The sequence below is a fragment of the Amblyomma mixtum genome, chromosome 6 (assembly GCF_055824585.1).
Source record: "Amblyomma mixtum isolate Tamu chromosome 6, ASM5582458v1, whole genome shotgun sequence".
Lineage (NCBI taxonomy): Eukaryota > Metazoa > Arthropoda > Arachnida > Ixodida > Ixodidae > Amblyomma > Amblyomma mixtum.
This window is the reverse complement of record NC_143017.1, coordinates 123793354-123812151: the sequence shown is the minus strand read 5'-3', so window position 1 is coordinate 123812151 and position 18798 is coordinate 123793354. Positions and strand designations below refer to the sequence as shown.

Genomic DNA, 18798 nt, shown 5'->3' with positions numbered 1-18798 from the left:
TCTCAGATGGTCTGATGCGATAAACTGCGCAAGCAGAATACGCTTTTAGCATTTCGCTTTTTTTTTAACGTCCCAAAGCGACTGAGGCTATGAGGGACGCCGTAGTGAAGGGCCCCGGAAATTTCGACCACCTGGGGTTCTTTAACGTGCACTGACATCGCACAGTGCACGGGCCTCTAGAATTTCGCCTCCATCGAAATTCAGCCGCCGCGGCCGGGATCGAACCCGCATCTTTTGGGCCAGCAGCCGAGCGCCGTGACCACTCAGCCACCGCGGCGGAAAGGCATTCCGCTTTTCAATTTGATGCTTTTCTCTGTGATGCTTCTTCGTTAAATGCTTTTGAGTTTTCCCGCATCCGTTGTGTGCAAATTGCGCCAGTTACTCTTCCTTTACTTTGGCTAGCTATTATATCTCGCTATGTGTTGCACTGTATATAGTTCATCTTGGCGCTTCGCGTTTGATCACGTTGTAACGGGCGCTCGCTTTCGGCGCCGCTTTCCCTCTCCACGCACTTGCCGCCAGCTTGCGGGCCCCGTTGCGCCATCCTCAGCAGATGCAGGTTTTCCCTCTCGCTTCTAGTCAGGCCGCTAGACTCGCGCTCGGCTCACTGCAGGCGCCCCTGGCTTCGCACGGCGGACACGCAGAGAGCCACGCCGGTATTTTTACCTCATGGCAGGCACACTGCTTACGCAGTAAAAGTAGTAACTGTTCTGGTGAGTTGGGCGCACGTGAAATAAACCTGATAATTCAATAGCGTTTAAGGGCATGCTTTAGGTAACAAAGAACGATAATGCTTCTCATGATTAGCTCCTAGAAGCACTTCACGGAATAAAGCAAAGCTCGTGTAGTACAGTCCGGGTCGTATTGAAGAAGCGTATGCGATCGGAATCCGTGACAATGAACAACTGAGCACGTGTTAACGGCAGTGAGCCAGGGACTCATTTTTATTTAGGTCAGAAATTTTAGATGATGCTATCATGAAGAACCGATTCTGCCACCTGTTTCGATTTTTTTTTTTAGTAATATGCGGCTGCTTCCGCTTTAGGCACTCCGGTGAGGCAACATATCATGCAGCACTTAGGAAATAAATTAAGCGACTTTTTAAGGATTATTGGTCGGTCGCCTTTTGAGGGACATTGAGGAGCGCAATACGGAAAGAGCCACTGAACATTGATTGCTTCCTGTTCTTCTTCAAAGCAGCCTTTCATCGCTGGTCAAATGCCGCAAAGAAAGAGATTTCGTTTCAAAATGTTGACGTCACTTTCTTTACCAAGAATCTTATTTTCTCAAGGCAGATGCCGACTGTAGTCTATTAAACCAGATATTATGAACCGAATGCAGTTGTCAAAACAAGTGCAATGCCTTATTGTTTCTTCCTAGAATTCTCTTTGAATATTGCTACAACATGTACGTTGCAATAGATAGAAGCGTCCTAGGAAAAGTTGGAGGTATCGCCAAAGAGTGTCATCGCGCCAACGAGCACGAAATACCACAAGAGCAAGAAAAAAATATCTAAGCAGGAGAATGAGCTACAATAATGATTGCCCCTTTGCAAACACTGGGAAGTCTAAGGTAGGTTTGACAGTCTGTTAACTGTAAGTTTCTATTCAAATTCGTAGCAATATATAGAAGAAATGGGTTAAAAACACTGATAACAGGATCAGCTTTGCTCTATCTTTGCGAAAAGCGAAAAACGCAGTGCACAAGGAAATGCGCTTAAACATCTCCCACGCAAACTATTACGGTTATAGGGATAGAAAGACAGAAAGAGAGAGAGAGAAAGAAAAAGAAAAAGCAATCAAGGCAATGCTCTGCGGGAAGCCAAACGAGCGCTCGGAGGTAGATGGCATGTGCTTAATGAGCAAATAATTATTATAAGCCCGTCGTTCGGCGCATCCCATTCCTAGATTGCTTTCTGGGTCATCTAAGTAAGCTGTTTGATAGCCGGAAGCTCGCTACATTAATTTACTTCCCGGCTGAGGCACCACCTTCTGGCTTGATTATTTATAAGCCGTCACGCATTTACATCGGGCGTCCACTTAGCAAAGCAGCGTTTACGGATATCCGTTTTTTCTGTCACTGTATTTTACGTCGTTGAGTGAAGGATCGCATTGTGCCGATGAGAAATTCATAAGGAAATCTCTTTAGAAAACGGGGCCCCACTCGTGGTGCAAAGCAGGTGTGAAGCATAAAACGTTCCGGCACACAATATTATGGCAGTTCTGCTTGCGACTGATGTTGCTGTTACCGGTATAGTTGGCCACCCTTTAAGCATAAATATAATAAACTAACTTATTCGGCTATGGAAAGGAATCGCATGCTGTTCATCTAGAAACATAGCTTAGGGAAACGTGGTGTATTTATTGCATGGTAATAATAAGCTTAGGCTACGGGGCACGTTCAATAGAGTACTTGAGCTTATTGTCAGGTATCTGGCGTCATCAAACACGCTAAAAATCTTGATTTGCGGGCTCTTCTCCTTTCACTTTCATCTAAACGCTGCCTCTACCGGGTAGTAATTGAACCTACGGACCTGAGAACTTGAGAAGAGAAGAGCTGTCTAACCATTCAGAACTAAGGATCGAACCCACCACCGCCTACATACGAGGCTATGCCACCTCCGCGCTATATGTGCAGGAGGCCAGTGATAGCTACACTAGTTAGGAGGCCATCAAATTCTTGACGAGGGACAGAAGAACCACCCGAAGCATTAATCGATGGAAAGATGATGTATATTGGGCAAGCTTGAAGCGTACACACCGCCGTGAAAATGTTCGCCACTGTGCTGTTCCGTACATCTTGGCTAACCCATCGCAGCACGAATTAAACAAAAAAAAGGGCTATGACTAAAAGAGACCTGGTAGTCGGATACGACATGCGTAAAAACACTGTTAGCTTATTATCTATTCGTCCTATGTTACAGGTTGGCTACAGAAATCTGGAAGCCAGCTTCCCTGCACAAGTTGGCCACAGGACCGGCTTTTGGTGAAGAAATTAGGTGCAGCGCAGAATAGTTCTGCAGTCTCAGAAATCCGGCGAGTCTCCTTGCCGTTCCTGCATTGTACTGCTGTTGTGATTTGTGATTAAAGTATTTAACGCAGTCCTCTCAAACCACTGCTTCGCGACGGGGGACCAAACGCAGCCGTGCCAAACTTACTGTGGCTCTGCGGCCAAGGATAGGCAGGAAAGAAAAGGAGACAGACCTTTGTCCCCTTGCAGTGGAGAGTGAGTAATCGTAGTACGGGGATATAGGCGCACTCAAGGCATAAGGCTTACAATAGAAATCTCCAGCACTGCACCCAACTTCTGCCCGCAGGAGGAGCCGCGCCGCCATTGTTAAATTTGTTTGCTTGGCACAGAAGCCCACTTCTGTATTTCTGCAACCCACCTATTGATGCGAGGCCGTTGGGCGCAAAGTAAACGCTGTTACTTGTATAACGCTGTTCTCGTTGCGACATGAGAATGCTTACCGAGACCTCAGGCTTTGTTAAGCAAATTATAGAGCTCTGTGCACCTTCGGCAGCCTCTAATAAAAACTATTGCGTCACTTAGGAATGATAGAAATGAGAACTGTATGCATGGAATAAACGCAGGAAGGCTACACAAAAGCTTGCGCGGTGGTGTTAAAAGCATGTGGGTGCAGGAAACCTGCTGATGTGAATTTTCTCGAGGGGTTAGCACCATCGCATTCCCGATACAAGTACCCAGCATGAAACCAATTTAGTTACCTACCCCAACTGCCCCAACAGGATTTCTCACACGTCTAGTTCAGCCTTCTTTTTACTCGTCTCCGCCCTCCCCGACAAAGCGAGAACTGCTGCTACACAATAAAAATGTCAGCCACCCTCGTAGTTCTCTGCTCCAAGCTTTCGCTGTCTCAATTGCGAGAGTCAGTAAAGCCGTTCCTCCTGAGTGAAATCACATTGCGAGCCAGCAGCCGAGAAACGCGATGGCAGCAAGCAGCCATTTGGGGCGACAAACACAAAGCAAAAGCGCAGGAAATACGACAGAGGAAAAAAAAAATCGCCGCTATATGAAAGCTGGCCAGCACAAGAGTGCTCAAATGGAGCGTCGCTGCTACAGCTGCCCATCGACGGCCGGCTCTCTTGGCACCGCTGTTACAGGGCTGTTTCCGGGAACGTTTCAAGCCAGCGCGCGTCTGTCTGAGTCGGAGCCAGCCTGGGCTGGTCGCGCCTATTGTTTACAGACCTCTCAAGTACAGAGGCGGCCCAGGTCCCTTCCTTCCTGGCCGCCCGGAGTGGCATGGAACAAGAAACGCGATAAAAGCGCCGCCTAGGATGTTGCGGAGACTTCGGTAAAAGCGACGAAAGATGAGCCCTCGGCCAACGCAGTGTCCGAAACATGAAACTGCGGAAATGCCTGCTCCGCTCTCAAAAAGGCGCCTCCATAAAGCATCCGCTCATTGCATTCGCTCCCCCAAAATGCCTTTCTCCTCTCCTTCCTCGCCCTCTTGCGCCCTTGTTCTGTCCACCTGCTGCCTCTGAATCCCAAGAAGCGTCAAACGTGCGAGTGCGCGAAGCGAGAGCTGAGGGCACTCAGAGGACGTTCGTGCCATTAGCGCCATCTGGATCGCATTTCCAATACAGAACTGCCCGGCTCCAAGCGCAAGCGAGCCGCTTACTCTTTATGTTTGCTTGTGTAGGCTGGAGATCTACTTTCGACAGGAAAAGTGTTGCTCTTGGTTCGTTTTTCTTTTGGTATTTACGTAGTGCAGTATGACGCATCGCTTTAGGACCAGGCGTAAAAATATGATATCCTAACATGACTGTTGAGATGTTCGGTGACTTGTTACAGTGCTTTCAAGAACGCAGTACATTCGGTTCGCTGAAGCGTCTACGCCGTCTAGGTTTTCACGATGAATCGGGCTGAAAGCGTGGAGGAAATGGTGTCCTTTCATGAGTAAGAGTGACATTGTATTACGAAGAATCGAAAAGGCGTTATATATAATCCTATCAATGTAGCTGTTTCTATTTCTTCTTGTGTATGCTTATCGATGGACATGTCCGAGACAAATGGCGAAAAAAAAAATGGGAAAAGTTCGGCATTTTAACGCGTTTCACTGTCATATGCTCTCCACCCGCGCATTTTGGACATGTCGGGTACCACGCATTTCTCATGAAGGAAAGGACACACAAGTCGTGCAGAGATTTTTTTCGTCGCCTGTCACCCAAAGAGGGCATTCTAGCCATACTTCACACCAAAAACGGATGTGTTTCGTATTTGTGTATATATCCTTCACTTTAACCACCACGCTAAACAAAATTAAATTGTCACTGTTTTAAATGGCCGTTGCGTACACAGATCACATTCATGTGGGCACGGATGGTTCGCCCCAACACCGCAGCTTAAAAGCTGCATTCTCTGTTCATCGTAGAAGCAGTAGTCGTTTTTCGTACTCATCTTGACATCATCGCTAGCAAATACTACACGATCCTGTCCGCCAGGTGGTTAATAATTCGCTTAAACCTGCAGTAAAAAAATTCACTAAAGAAATAAAGAACCTACTCTTCGCTACAAACAGAAACTGTAATAGCGTTATGACATCGCGCCACGCTTGCGCATTCAGTGCCGCCGTTGAGACCTAACTTCATTTTGTTCACGACTGATGTCACACACTTATTGTTAAAGCAATACTTCTCCGGAGAGATCTAAATTTCCCCGCGAGAGAATTCTCACTGTCATTGAGAGAGGACAGTTTGATACATATGCGCTCCAATTTAAGGAAAGCTATTTAATTCCGGCCAATTCATGTGAGAGCACTGTAGACTTGATAGTTGACTCCAATTTTCACCGACTTGCCAGTATTTCTGGATGCTGATATAGCGGTGCCTTCAGTTGCAAGCGGTGCTTTAACTGACAATTGCAAGTGAATGTTTTCCTCTTGGTCGGCTTTCTTTAAACGTGGTGCCCTGGTCACATATTAAGTCTGCCTCAGCACTAATGATTGACACTAGACTGCTGCTGAGTCGTAACAACTATGTCATAGATATCATTTATTTGCGATTTTCTATTGTCAATCTTGCGTTATTTCATAAAGCAGCCACTAGTTCCAGGCAATAAGAGCACAAGCCTCTCTACAGTACTGCTTTTATGATCTAACCAGCTTGATCCTTAAAACCAGTTCACTTTTAGATGCCTGCCACAATCTCCTCGTCTGATATATGATGGTGATAACCCGCCGAGGAGGATTCTATATCGGTGCTTTCGATTAAATTGAAAAAAAAAAAGATCACGAAGCATGATGGTCCACCAAGTTGCTCCAGTACTTTGCATGTAACGCCGACAATGAAAACCGACATACTGAATGGTACCTTACTGCCGATCGAATAGTCCGAAACCGCAGAGATAACCAACGCATGCGCAGCGCATCAAACTCCAGGAGATGCCCTAATGAGGTCTCAGCTAAGTCCTATATTTTGGAAGTATTAAATCCGTTCTGACACCGGTACATGCATCTCAGGTGGAAAATCTTGAACATGCCTTATTCCAATTTAACTGCTCCCCAAGCCTTGCTTATGGATAATGCATGCGCACTGGACCAACTAGCTCAGTAAGGTACTGGACTGACATGCAGTACTGACAGTTGTAAGACCACTGGAAGTTCTTCGCGATCGTAATTTATACAAGTGCTTCAAATGCATCGTTTCATAAGTATTGAAGCCAAGAATACGCCCTTAAGGAGATAAACATACTATAGGTTGATATTAAAAATGCGGTTTCTATTTCATTGCCAATTTGATAACTCTCAGCGCAAGAGCCAAATATTTTAGACAGTAGTATCCTGTCCCCGGAGGACTACACAGTTAGAGGTACTCGTGACGTTTATTTTTGTTAAGCCTCTGGTCGGAACGCACGTCGTAAAATTTCTACTTCATGTCGAAGCTGTCACTGTATTTCCCAATAAAGTACAAGACGGTTTCTTTCTTCCTGTCGACCACAGAAGTCGAAGGAGGTTCCTTTGCACTTTCCGAAGAAATGTTTACTGCTTACCGGTGCGAGATGATTTGCGGGTTGTCAGGTTGTAACTGTCGCCGACATCTTCGCACAACTTCGGCACCGAAATCTGCGCGGCATTACCTCGACTGATCGAAGCAGGGCCGAAAACTGTTCAACTGAGTTTTATTTTTGTTTTCGATTTTGTTTACTTTTCTCGACATTTAGAAGAAAAAGTCGCTGAAATTGTAGACTCAAACTGCTTCTCATAAATCCCTCCAGGCGCAAGTGAACAGTTTGCTGAGAAATGTGGCAATAAAAAAAGTCAACGGAAATAATCTGGCCTTAGTCCCAAGAAAAAGGGCTTTTTATAACTTTTTTCACTTTTTGCTTTAGTTACGTGAAGTACACTCGGACAGCTGTCGGTTATGTGATTTATTTATCTTTTTGCTGCCAGCTTAGTAAGAGGCTAGTGTCCTAATATCTCTCGAGTGCCTTAAACCCTCTTGGTCGTCTTCCTGTTCATTTTTTCCACGGATGCCCCAGACAACTTCATCCGTAAATGTTTGGTTTTAGTTTTATGACATTTAACGTCCCAAAACGACTCAAGCAATGAGGGGCGCCGTAATGGAGGTCCTCGGATAATTTAAACTACCCGCGGTTCTTTAACGCGCATTGTCACCGCGCAGTGCACGGGCTTCTAGCATTTCGTCTCCGTAAAGATGCCCCCTTCGCGACCGGGATCGAACTCGCGTCTTTCGGGTCAGCAGCCGAGCACGCTAACCACTGAGCCACCGCAGGGGCAATCCGCAAATCCGGCAGCGCTACTTGGGACAATCGTATTGCAGTCTCAGTGCTGCGTTTTCCCCTCCTTTTGTTCAGCTTGAGATTGGTGTGTTGTGGCAAGCCTACGGCGTCCGTCAAACTGATACTAAGGATGAAAGTTCACTCACCGGAATGACCGCATTCTTCCGCCTCCCTTAGCAGTTTACTCATTTATTTCTCAAAAATAAGCGTTTGTGCCAGTTATTAGCAGCCGAAAAAAAATGCATCCACCGGCCACTCCATTTTCTGTTGCTGACATAGAATCGAGAGCCTAGTAAAGAATAAGTTATAGATAATTGGTCCCTCGAAATTGACCTACGTCTACAGAAGTGGTATTAGCCGTGAGGACTGCATCTTCAGGGTGCGCTTATGTGTTGTGTTCGCGTCTATTGAGCACGAGAATACAAATATACTCACCATTTTTTATAAAACTTCTGCTTACTGCGGTCGTTTGTTTTCTGACGTTGCTGATGATGCCAATATTGTATCTGCGACCGGTTTTGGGTTATGCTCTGCCCCACTTGTTCCATCAAGCAAAAAAAGTATGAGACTGCGTAATGGTTGAGGCAGACTTGCTAATTTGCGAACTGGTTTTAGGCGGCTCTTGGTATTATGATTGCCACAGCAGCCCCATTGTTTCCCTTCGTACAGACGCGCTCTGCAGACAAAAACAAAAACATCAGCGCACATAGTTCTGTACACGTGAAAAAAGAAAATAAAAAAATTATTTTTCAAAATTAACCCATGGCCTTCCTCTGCCACTACGGCATATCCGTAACTCACAATAATGCTTTGACACTGAAAAACCAACCATCAACTTAGAACTGTACCGTTGTCTTTTCTCTTTATTATTGTTCCCTGTTTTTTTCTCTGAGAAAATTGATTCGCTGATATTTCCTGGTGCTTATATATAAAAAAAAAACGCACTTTGTAATGTTCCTGACACACCACTCTAATTGCTTTGTGCCTTCAGGGCAAAAAATGAATAGAGAAACTATGTTTTCCGCTTCTTATGCGCACATTCTGATCTGTTATGTTTTCCGTGCTGTTGTGTGAAACTCAAGGTAGGCTGAATTCGTTGTGAAATGTTTAATGATGAGTTTTGTTTTACACAGACACTTCTTTTAAGTAAATTGGCGTTTCTTGCGACGCTTTTGTGATGTTGACACTTTCCTTTTTGACATGTAGCATGACATGTGAACTACTATTCCATTTATCGAGGCACAAGGGAACTGACTCCATAAAATGGATTAAAACTCTCCGGCAGCCTTGCCAGTCTCCTTTAGTCAGAAAAGGTCGTCAAGACCATCCAAGCTTGGTAAATGCAACGGAAACGTTCATCTTCGCAGCAGTCTTTTAGGTTCAGAGCACCACTCAAGCAAAAAATATAAGCACACAAAAGCAGTCACCGACTGCAGAGATCGCAGAGCTTTTAGAGCTCCTGCAGCTTCGCAAACCGGCCCACCGTCGCGACAAACCGTGTACATTGTTTGTACTAGACATTATCTCCGGACTCATTTTTCACCTATGCAAGCATGGTTCGATGCATATATAGCGATGGAAACCTATACGCGGATGCAATACCGCGCGCTTCACGTTGCAAAGAAAATACCTTTCGAAGCTGCTACGCGGTTAACAACCATGACACGGTAGTGTAGCTTCAAGAGTAGGATAGTTGCGACCAAAATGCGCTGCCGGCTGCGCCTGTTCTGGCGAATGAAGCAGTTATGTTCCATCCGGAGAATTTTGGGTCTTTTAGGAATGTTGAGACGGAAAATTTGGCGAAAAGGTAACCTTTACGGAGTTCCAGAGTATTTTAATAATCGATACTGTCTCAATTCTTATTCACAGTGGCCCAGTTTTCCAGCTTCTGCAAAGAAAAGGGCTTAAAAGAGATCAATTACAGGGGATAGTTGGTGGTTCATCGTGTGGAAACCGCGCTGTACTTGAAAAACAATACACACTTTGAGGACGAGAGAAAAAATGAAAGCAACACAGGCGAAAACAATCATCACCTGTGCCCATTGCTCAGCGCGAAGAACTCAGCCACAAAAATTCGCTATCTTATTTCTTTTCTTTTGTAAAAAAAAATCGTCACGTCTTTGTTTCACATAAAAGCGTAACCCTTCCGGAATAAAATTTAGTTGAAAGTTCGCGCTTCGTCTGTCATCCTTAAAGTGTGTCTTGTTTGTTTAAGTACAGCGCGGTTTCCACACGTTACAAGAGATATTTTTGGGTCTATTTGAGGAATGTTTCAGCTACAACATGCAGCATCACATGGATTCAAATGACAATGGTTGCGGCTATCTGCTACCCTTGCATCGGCTGGCCCGTACAGATCAGTATATCGTTCTCGTTCAAGTCAATATACTCCTAGCACATAAGAACATATAGTGTGACGCGTCATGGGGAAAAATGGGCAAGATTAATACTTCTTTAATCGGTACACATGCAAAACTTACTATTGCACTTGCGCATAAAACCGGCAAACATTTATAATTTTTTGTGTTGCGCAGTGCGATAGATGAGTTTGAACGCCGAAGCGCGGCCCACATTATTCTATCCACGACTGTACACCACAGCATCTTGTACAAAAGCGGCTTGTCCTGTAGCTTATATATAGACATGCTTTATATGGAAGGACGGAACGCCGGCCAGAATTTGTGAATCTTAGGCGTGCTGAATTCAAAGCGAAGGGCCACGTGCAAAACCTCTGGTACTTTGGACGCTGTGCTAGCTTTGGTCGCTGTACATTTGGACTGTAGCTAGTACAGTTGGGTAAAATTAATATTACGGACATTGGCGGCACACACCCGATGGGAACAGAACATTCGCAATGAATCCCTAAAACTCAGAAGACATGAAAAGCAAGAAGTCGGGTGCGTGAAATAGCAAGGACTATTTACGTGAGTTCTACCCGTAACAGAGCTATCCGGCCTATCGCCTCTCGTGGCGTAACTCTCACAAGAATGCAACGACAAAAGGCAGCAATTGGGGTTGCCTGCTTTCAGGGTTCGTTTGAACTATTTCTGTATATGTGACTGAACTGCTTTGTGCCGAGCCCTTTTCTTCCTCCGCTATTTCCGGCCTTTTCATGCCAGTGATCTAATAGAACTTCTCTTCCCTTCAGGGAAGGGCCACAATGTTCTTTTTGCGATCTTAGTTGACGTCCCTACTCCCCACTTTACTCTTACTTTATGTGTACGAGTTCAGTAAGCAGCAAAAAGTAGCGGAAACGTCTCTTTGAAATCAGAGAAATCGTTTTTCCTTTTCTCCAGGTCCACGGATAGAGTTCTTATTTCGAACTGACTGCAGGAGAAGAAAAAAGTCAATATCTTCGGTTCAATCTAGGTGACTAAATCACTGCCACTCTCCTTAAAAGAGAGAAAAGAAAGAGGGGAGGGGGCAGGCGGGGACTGGGAATGTCGGCGCTTTTCCAGGATAGCCAGGTACCCGAGATGTCTTGACTTCCGCCGAGAAAGTTGTGCCAACACGATGTGCAGCTCGCGGACTGAGACAAATTTTGTGTAGCAAAGTGAAAGTCCTAGCATGAGAAACTGAAAGGAAAAAGAAAAAACAATGTGTTTACAGTAGGAAGCAAGCGCTACGATCGATCGACGTTTCTTCGGAGTGAGTCACTTCGGCAGTGCGCGCCTAGACAGAAGAAAGCGCAGGCAGGCAGGCGATCGCTTGAGAGGCCTTTAGAGTCGTGAAGGAATTCATAAAATTGAGCCCACAGTTTCGCACCTCAATGCTACAGCGGTGTTCATTGTGTGGAATCCTTCCGTTTTCAGAGAATTTAGTTATTTTTGGCGAAAAGAATTTTACAGAGTTTTTTGGTCATTTCAAGAAGCGATTTGTCGCAGATTTTTCAAATTTCCAGACTTTTGAAACTGCAGCAGGGAGGAAAGGACTGAATTAGAGATTTTAGGGTCCAATTGAAGGAATTCTTGGTCATGGCATGGAACATCAGAGCAGCGCAATGCGAAGCAGTTCGACGCCTGGATTTGCGTGACTTGAGCCGGACCGGCACAACATTTCTCTTATGCTGTGCATCACAGCGGAGAAATTTCCCAGTTTTCCTAGAAGGGACGTTTTAGTTCAAAAATTTGGAAGGGCAGGTCGTCAAAAGAAAGACGACGCTTATATCTTCGTCGACACTAGAAACATTTTACCGTGCTCCGTACGAATACGGCAATTGGGTTATGATTGTACCATGCACCATTCTTACTGTAAAGACCACCAGCAATTATTTTATGCGAAGCATATTGCTAGAGCTACCACTCACGCCGTCGCCGTGGGACCCCCACGTGACACCGTGACGTCACACCACGTGACATCGGATGAGAGAGCCGGCCTCCACCTCGCGCCGTCGCCGTGGGACCCCTAGCCGTCACGCCACGTGACAGCGTGACGTCACACCACGTGACATCGGATGAGAGAGCCGGCCTCCACCTCGCGCCGTCGCCGTGGGACCCCTAGCCGTCACACCCGCGCATTCCCGCGCATTTCGAACGCGCGTTCACACTCGGTGTAGGTGAAACGCTCGCTCCACCGGGCAGGCAGACGCGGCTTCCGTGGCAATCCATGCGCTCACCCAACGCGCGTCTCGGGGTTAGTCGGCGTTCCGCTGTAGCCATGCCGTTGTCTTCCCCCACGACGAAGGCTTCTAGTGGTTGTATTAAAATGACCAAGTATTAAACCAAGGAAAGCCATGTATTACCAAGCCTAGCTACTAATATGCTTCGCATTCCCCAGGCTTAGCCAAGCTGAGCCTCAGCAGTTTTTTATTGTCAAAAACCAGGTACAATATTCGGCAACGTACAGCGGAACAAAAATTACCTTTAAGATGGGGTCGGAAGAAAGCTACTTAAAATAAAAGTAATCTTCCTTGCGGTCGAATAACTTTACGGATTATATGCGACAGATTTCAGACATGTAGCGAGAAATTATGAGCACACAACATTATGCAGCCTGCGGGTGAGACGCTGCTGCCAACTGAACTTCATCATACGATTCTCTCACTTAATTTGGTCCAGCATTCTTTATTCTGCTCATCCTCATACGTAAAGCATAAACAGTTATCTGCTTTCGTCGGACTGCTGCACAATGGATGTTGAACATTTTGGGCAAGTCAGTTTGTGGTGCCTGTCCAAAAGAGCCCCATTTTCATCAGTGTCAATTCCGCTACTTCGTGGTCCACACTTCTCATTAAAATGCTCTCTAAAGGACAGGAAAACCGCCGAAGACCTAAAAATTTTGTTTCCGGTGTTATTGGAAAGTGATGGCCTATTTTAAACCGTGACTCTGCTTCCCTCACTTTCTAACATTCTCGACAGAGAAATTCATGAAGACATTCCGTACAGGACTATTAGTTGAATCATCATATACTCTGGAAAGGAGAAGAAATTCAGTGCCGTGATTAATCTAGCGGCGCTTGTACATTCTCTTTTGTCGATGTTTTCAGCCTTAGCGTAGAAAATGCCGTAGACTGTGGAGACATGTGGCAGGGCGATGTATTGACTCATTTGGGAAGACAGTGCTAGCTAGGCTAGTCAAATCTAAACTATTTCTATCGCACCCTCCATTGGATCATTATCAGATTTCTGTCGCAGCCTTCACGGGATTATTGTCAGAAATATTGCTCTTGATTAGCTAGTAAACCAATACGTCCTCCTTGCCATACATGCAAAATTGAGCAACGCCTTAAAAATGAATAAATATTACTGTGATTGACCGCCCTTGTTTGAAGCAAACTGTGGTAAGTACCATGAATATCCTATATAAATATGTGGCTTTTATCTACCATGAATGTGGTATTGTACTGCACGTCTCCTGACACTATAATCGGATCAGCGTGCGAGCTTCGGGGCAGACAATCGAATTGGTTCACCAGCTTGGCGCTGAATTCAATTACCGCTTCTGTAATAAGTCAGTTTTTCTTTGTACGAAAGCGAAGGTTACCGTATATTCCGACGGATAAGCCAAAACGAATTTAAGTTTTTAAAGGTTAAAGACGGAAGTGTAAAAAAAATGTGATAGCTATAATTTAGGCTGGAGATAGGTTTTGTGCAGTGGAGGTAAAACGATCCCATTCGCATGTAAAACAAGAGACTAAAAAAAGTGTGGAATTTTGATCAGTGCATCCGTACAGACACAATCTCAACGCAAGTACAAACCTTCATTCAGAACCTACTCATAAGGTTTAGCAAATCATCGGAGCACTCAGTGTTACGCAGTCTAAAAATAAGAATCAAATTATTGTACTCGTTCAAGGAATGTACGCACAGATTTAATAAGAGCTCCCAATGCCGAAATCCGCCCAGCGGACCTCCTGTTAGAAAACTGCGCAAAAAAAAAAAAAATTGGAGGAGACACTTGAGCTCCTCCTTAAGGGTATGACGCGATAGTGTGACGGGTTAATTCCTATATATGCAGGTCATTCTCTGCCTTACATTGATAGATACCTGGGAGTACTAATACCCCTTCTGGCGCAGTGGTGCAGCGGTTAAACGAGGCGCCACTGCCCTGGGACGGAAGGTGCTCCCAGCGTTGGGATTTGAGTGACCCAATTTCCTCTTCCGGTTGACCAAAGAATAATTTAGCTGCCACCTGTCACGGTCGGCAGGTTGTGATGACGCCACAAGGTCACGTGACCTAGGTGGCCCACCTGCCTCCTCACAAGTTTCTCTCTGGGGACCACCTGGCACAGCCATGCCAGGGATTTTATGCGAAGCATACTACTTTAGCTACCACTTCAGCCCTTCACCGTGGTTATGCGCCTCCAAATCACGTGATACATGACGTCACACCACGTGACACGATGACGTCACGACAGTGGAGAAACGGGGGCCAACCTCGCGCCGTCGCTGTGGTTGTGCGCCTCCAAATCACGTGATACATGACATCACACCACGTGACACGATGACGTCACGACAGTGGAGAAACGAGGGCCCACCTCGCGCCGTCGCTGTGGTTGTGCGCCTCCAAATCACGTGATACATGACGTCAGACCACGTGACACGATGACGTCACGACAGTGGAGAAACGGGGGCCCACCTCGAGCCGTCGCTGTGGTTGTGCGCCTCCAAATTACGCGACACGATGATGCTTCGCATTCTCCAGGCTTAACCAAGTTAAGCCTCAGCCATTTTTTTTGGCTCTCAACTTCAATTTTCCGCGTTACGGGGCCTTTAACGCGACAGCGTTATAATGTTGAAGCATAAACAGAGGAAAATGTTTCAAAGGGTTGCATAAAATTATTTTAATCACACATAAAAATACAAGACGATGAAACTATAAGCGAAACGGAATTGCAAAGGTAGCAATAAGAAAATAGAGTTAAAGGAGAATATGAAAGTTTATAACTCCACACAATGTAAGTGAGTGCTGCGTACGCAATCTTCAAGAAAAATTTTAGCGGAAAAGAAGAAAACGAAGAAAATGACGTTTGCAAATATTAAGGTTGCTTCACAATACATGCTAATAATTTCCTCGAGTATGTCGCAGAAAAATTGTCAGTGAATTCCACCGTACGTACTTTACGGCTTTGGTTGGCAGAAATTGTTGTGGCTTGTGAAGCGAGTGCTACTTTGTTGAGAAAAGTGGGTACTTTCCGTAGTTAGAAGAGTGGGATGTGTTCCTTTCTTAAACATGTAGATGAGCGTACCGAGAGAACAATGAGCCATGCATGCGATTTCTAGGATTTGTTGAGATGAAGTAACAATGCAGCACTGCATCAAAAGTTTCTGAACGTAATAATGCGTATGTCTTGAATGTATACGTGTTGTAGAAGTTGCAAGTGTGTCCTAATATAACTCGAGCCGAAAGCATAGTAGAGCGAGTTCAGCGGCTGTAAATTAAAATAATGGCGCATCTAGTGAGCACTGTTACGTCACACGCGGTTTTTCATGTTAAGCATTTTATATGACTGTGGAATTTTAGGTGACAGTAAATTTCTATTATAAGAAATATCCCGTGATCAGAAGCAATGAGTACGTTAGAGTTGAGGAAAATGATTGGAGATTCAAGAAATATCTTTTGTGGAGATGAGAATATGACATTCTAGATTCAGAGGCAAAATGTCAAGCATGTGGTCTTGACACCAGAATGCTAAATATGCAGCATTACCATTCAGTTTATATGTATGGTATGGAACCTATACACTTGTCCTATGCTACTATGGTGGTACCGTTGGAATAAAATATACATTAAGGAAAGTTAAGGCGTGATGTCAAATCAGTAATAAATATTAGGTTGAGAACTGGTCAAAGAATGGAACCCCGAGCGAAGCGAATGATATTAGACTTGTTTCAGAGTAAGTACCAGGGATTCAATCTGCTTATACTCGTTTGAGTAAATCGTTGCGATTAAAAGTGATTGCAGGATGGCATTTTCCAAGATAGTTTAATTTGTCAAAATGTATGCAAAAATAAGAATCCAGAGAAAATAATAAAACAACCGTTGGGAATAACCGAATATACTTATACTGTATATTTCACTGATACTATTTACAAATGATCGTTTCGAAGATGCTTAAATTTTATGCAACCAACAAATACTTGTTTTCTCCAGCACGAGCTTAAACTTGAGCAGATGTAAGTGAGAGAGTGTGGAAAGAATACTATTCGGTATGCGCGATGTGTTTCATACGTTATGCAAGTGACAGTAGGTGAAGGATGACATTCTTTGCAAACAGGAAACCCTAATGTAGGAAAATTCTCATTGATAATGTGATTTAAACGCTCATCATGAAATCATAATGCACTCTATGAATAGAGAACTATGATTATGACAGCCAAACTGATCCACCAGCCAGCAAGCCGATTAATCCTTTGATCGGTCGATCGAGTGAGAAAGCAATAAGTCTGTCAATCCGCTGAGCAGCAGAAATACTTGTCTCCTTCATAAGTGTCCAGCGGTGTAAAGAGTGAGAGTGGAACCATCAATAGGTATTCGCTACTTGCCTGCAATAATTGCTGGAAGCGCTACATGGGGAAGGGTGGGCGCAGGAGTTTTCTCGCAAATACCTGAGAAAACCTTACTTCGTTAATGAAACAGCCTTTTTAACTACGTTGCAAGAGAAATCGCAGCGAAGGAATAGTGGCTGGAACAATCAGAGGCTCGCAAAAGGCTTGACAATTTCGCGAGAATAACTGGGGCAGCGCTTTCTTTTTACGGTGTGGCGAAAGCACAGCAGTTTTCGAAAGGCAATAAGGCGTCGGACACCGTGAGCAAATATATTAACTCAGGCAAAAGCAAGGAGGCCAGACGTGGATACAGCCAGAGTAATCATTGAGACCTTATGACTGTTATGAGTTTGTCAGAGTGCACTCAGGAGAAACTTGTACACTCCTGCTGTTCGGGGGCTCACGTTTTCAGCAAGCATAAAGCATGTAGCCAATGTATATTGCCACCACTCAACTGAAGAGGCGTAAATTGTAGACAGAAAAAAAGAAACCTCGAAATGAAACTAAAACCATCCAAACCAGTGGTGCAAATACAGTATTACGGGAAAGTCTTAACTCAAAGAGCAGCAGCTGCATGCGCAACGCAGATCGCGACACAGGCGTTCGTATGGAGACTGCGGAAATTTGTCCCTATTGATTGACCCAGCTGGTGTTAGGCAAGGGCGAATAAGGATCACCATGTACGGCGCAAAAGGGTCATGTCATGAAGTGAAGGGCTTTACTTTCACAAGGATTATGATGACACTAGTGAAAATAATGCTCAAACCGCATGCATGCAAAAGCAGTTCACGGCTGCGATAGAACGAATGCGTAGTAATATATAATAATCTTCGCAGGAGAATGCGTAGAGGTCATGTGGGAAAACCAAGCGATGATATGGTGTCAAACGGTGCTCACTTACCGGGAAAGTCAGTCATGCACTGGTCGCCGTAGTCGGGGTTGAAGAACATGGCACAGTCTGCAAAAAGACGAAAAAAAAAAAACCGTTGCTGCTCATGTTTGAGCGCGCGCGTGTCACATGCAATATATCAGACATAATATTGCCACGTATCATTGTAGTGTCCGTTCGTTCGCGCAAGGCCGCAGGAAAGTGGTGTTATCATTTTTGTTCTTGACGCGAGAAGCGACCGGTCGAATCTCGAATGTTCGCAGCCATGAACAGCTGCATCTACGTGTTTCCAGATTACTCTAGATGATCTCGACCTGTTATCTCGAAGTTTCCTTGCCGACTTTAAATTGAACGATGCCGTGAGCAGCGGGCATTCGTAGATCGACGATTGACGAGCACGCTTGTTGCTTACGCCGCCACCGAGTGATTCAGTTCTTTTGCGGGCGCAAGTCAGCCCAAATAAAGAGCTTCGTTTGCAAGTATTTCTGGTGTCTTCCTGACCGCTGGACTGCCGTCACTACAACGTGACATCTGGTGGAGGTGCTGGGTAGCCTTCCATGTTCCGGACACCCCCTACAAGTCGTGACGCAAGCCCTCTGAGTCATCTACCGCAGGACCTGAGTCCAGTCCACCGCGCAAGCCGATGCCTGCAAGGGGACGCACCTGAGTTCGGGATTCTGCCGAACCCTACCCGGAAGCGAAAGCCAGCAGAAACGTCTACCATGAGCTTGCCCCAGACGACGACTCCAATCATTCTTCAGCAGCCCCGAGTGCCACCAACCTTCGACGCTTCGCCTAGCGCCGACCCCGAAGAATGGCTGGAACAATTCGACCGTGTGGCTGTCTTCAACAACTGGGATGATGCTACGAAACTTAGGTACGTCTTCTTCGCCTTGGAGGGACCAGCAAGAATCTGGTTTGAGAATGAGGAAGCTAGCCTCACGAACTGGGAAACCTTCAAGGAGCAGCTTCTGAAGGTCTTCACGAACGTCGTGCGAAAGGAGAGAGCCCAGCAGCTGCTACAGTCTCGCATGCAACATCCAAACGAGACCGTTGCAATGTACACTGAGGAGATGAAGCGTCTCTTCCGGCGTGCCGACGCAGACATGAAAGAAGAAGAAAAAGTAAAGCTTCTTATGCGAGGAGTCAAAGAGAGACTCT

General features: G+C 45.4%; 1 protein-coding gene across 3 annotated transcripts in view; it reads right to left on the bottom strand.

The window, feature by feature from the left end:
- Nucleotides 1–18798, bottom strand: part of LOC149340271 (nephrin-like) — a 382817-nt gene that overhangs the window by 116101 nt on the left and 247918 nt on the right. For all 3 annotated transcript variants that reach the window (XM_089549015.1, XM_089549013.1, XM_089549014.1), the window contains exon 4: nucleotides 17650–17706. The gene's annotated coding sequence lies outside the window, so the exon portion shown is untranslated. The remainder of the gene's footprint in view (nucleotides 1–17649; nucleotides 17707–18798) is intronic.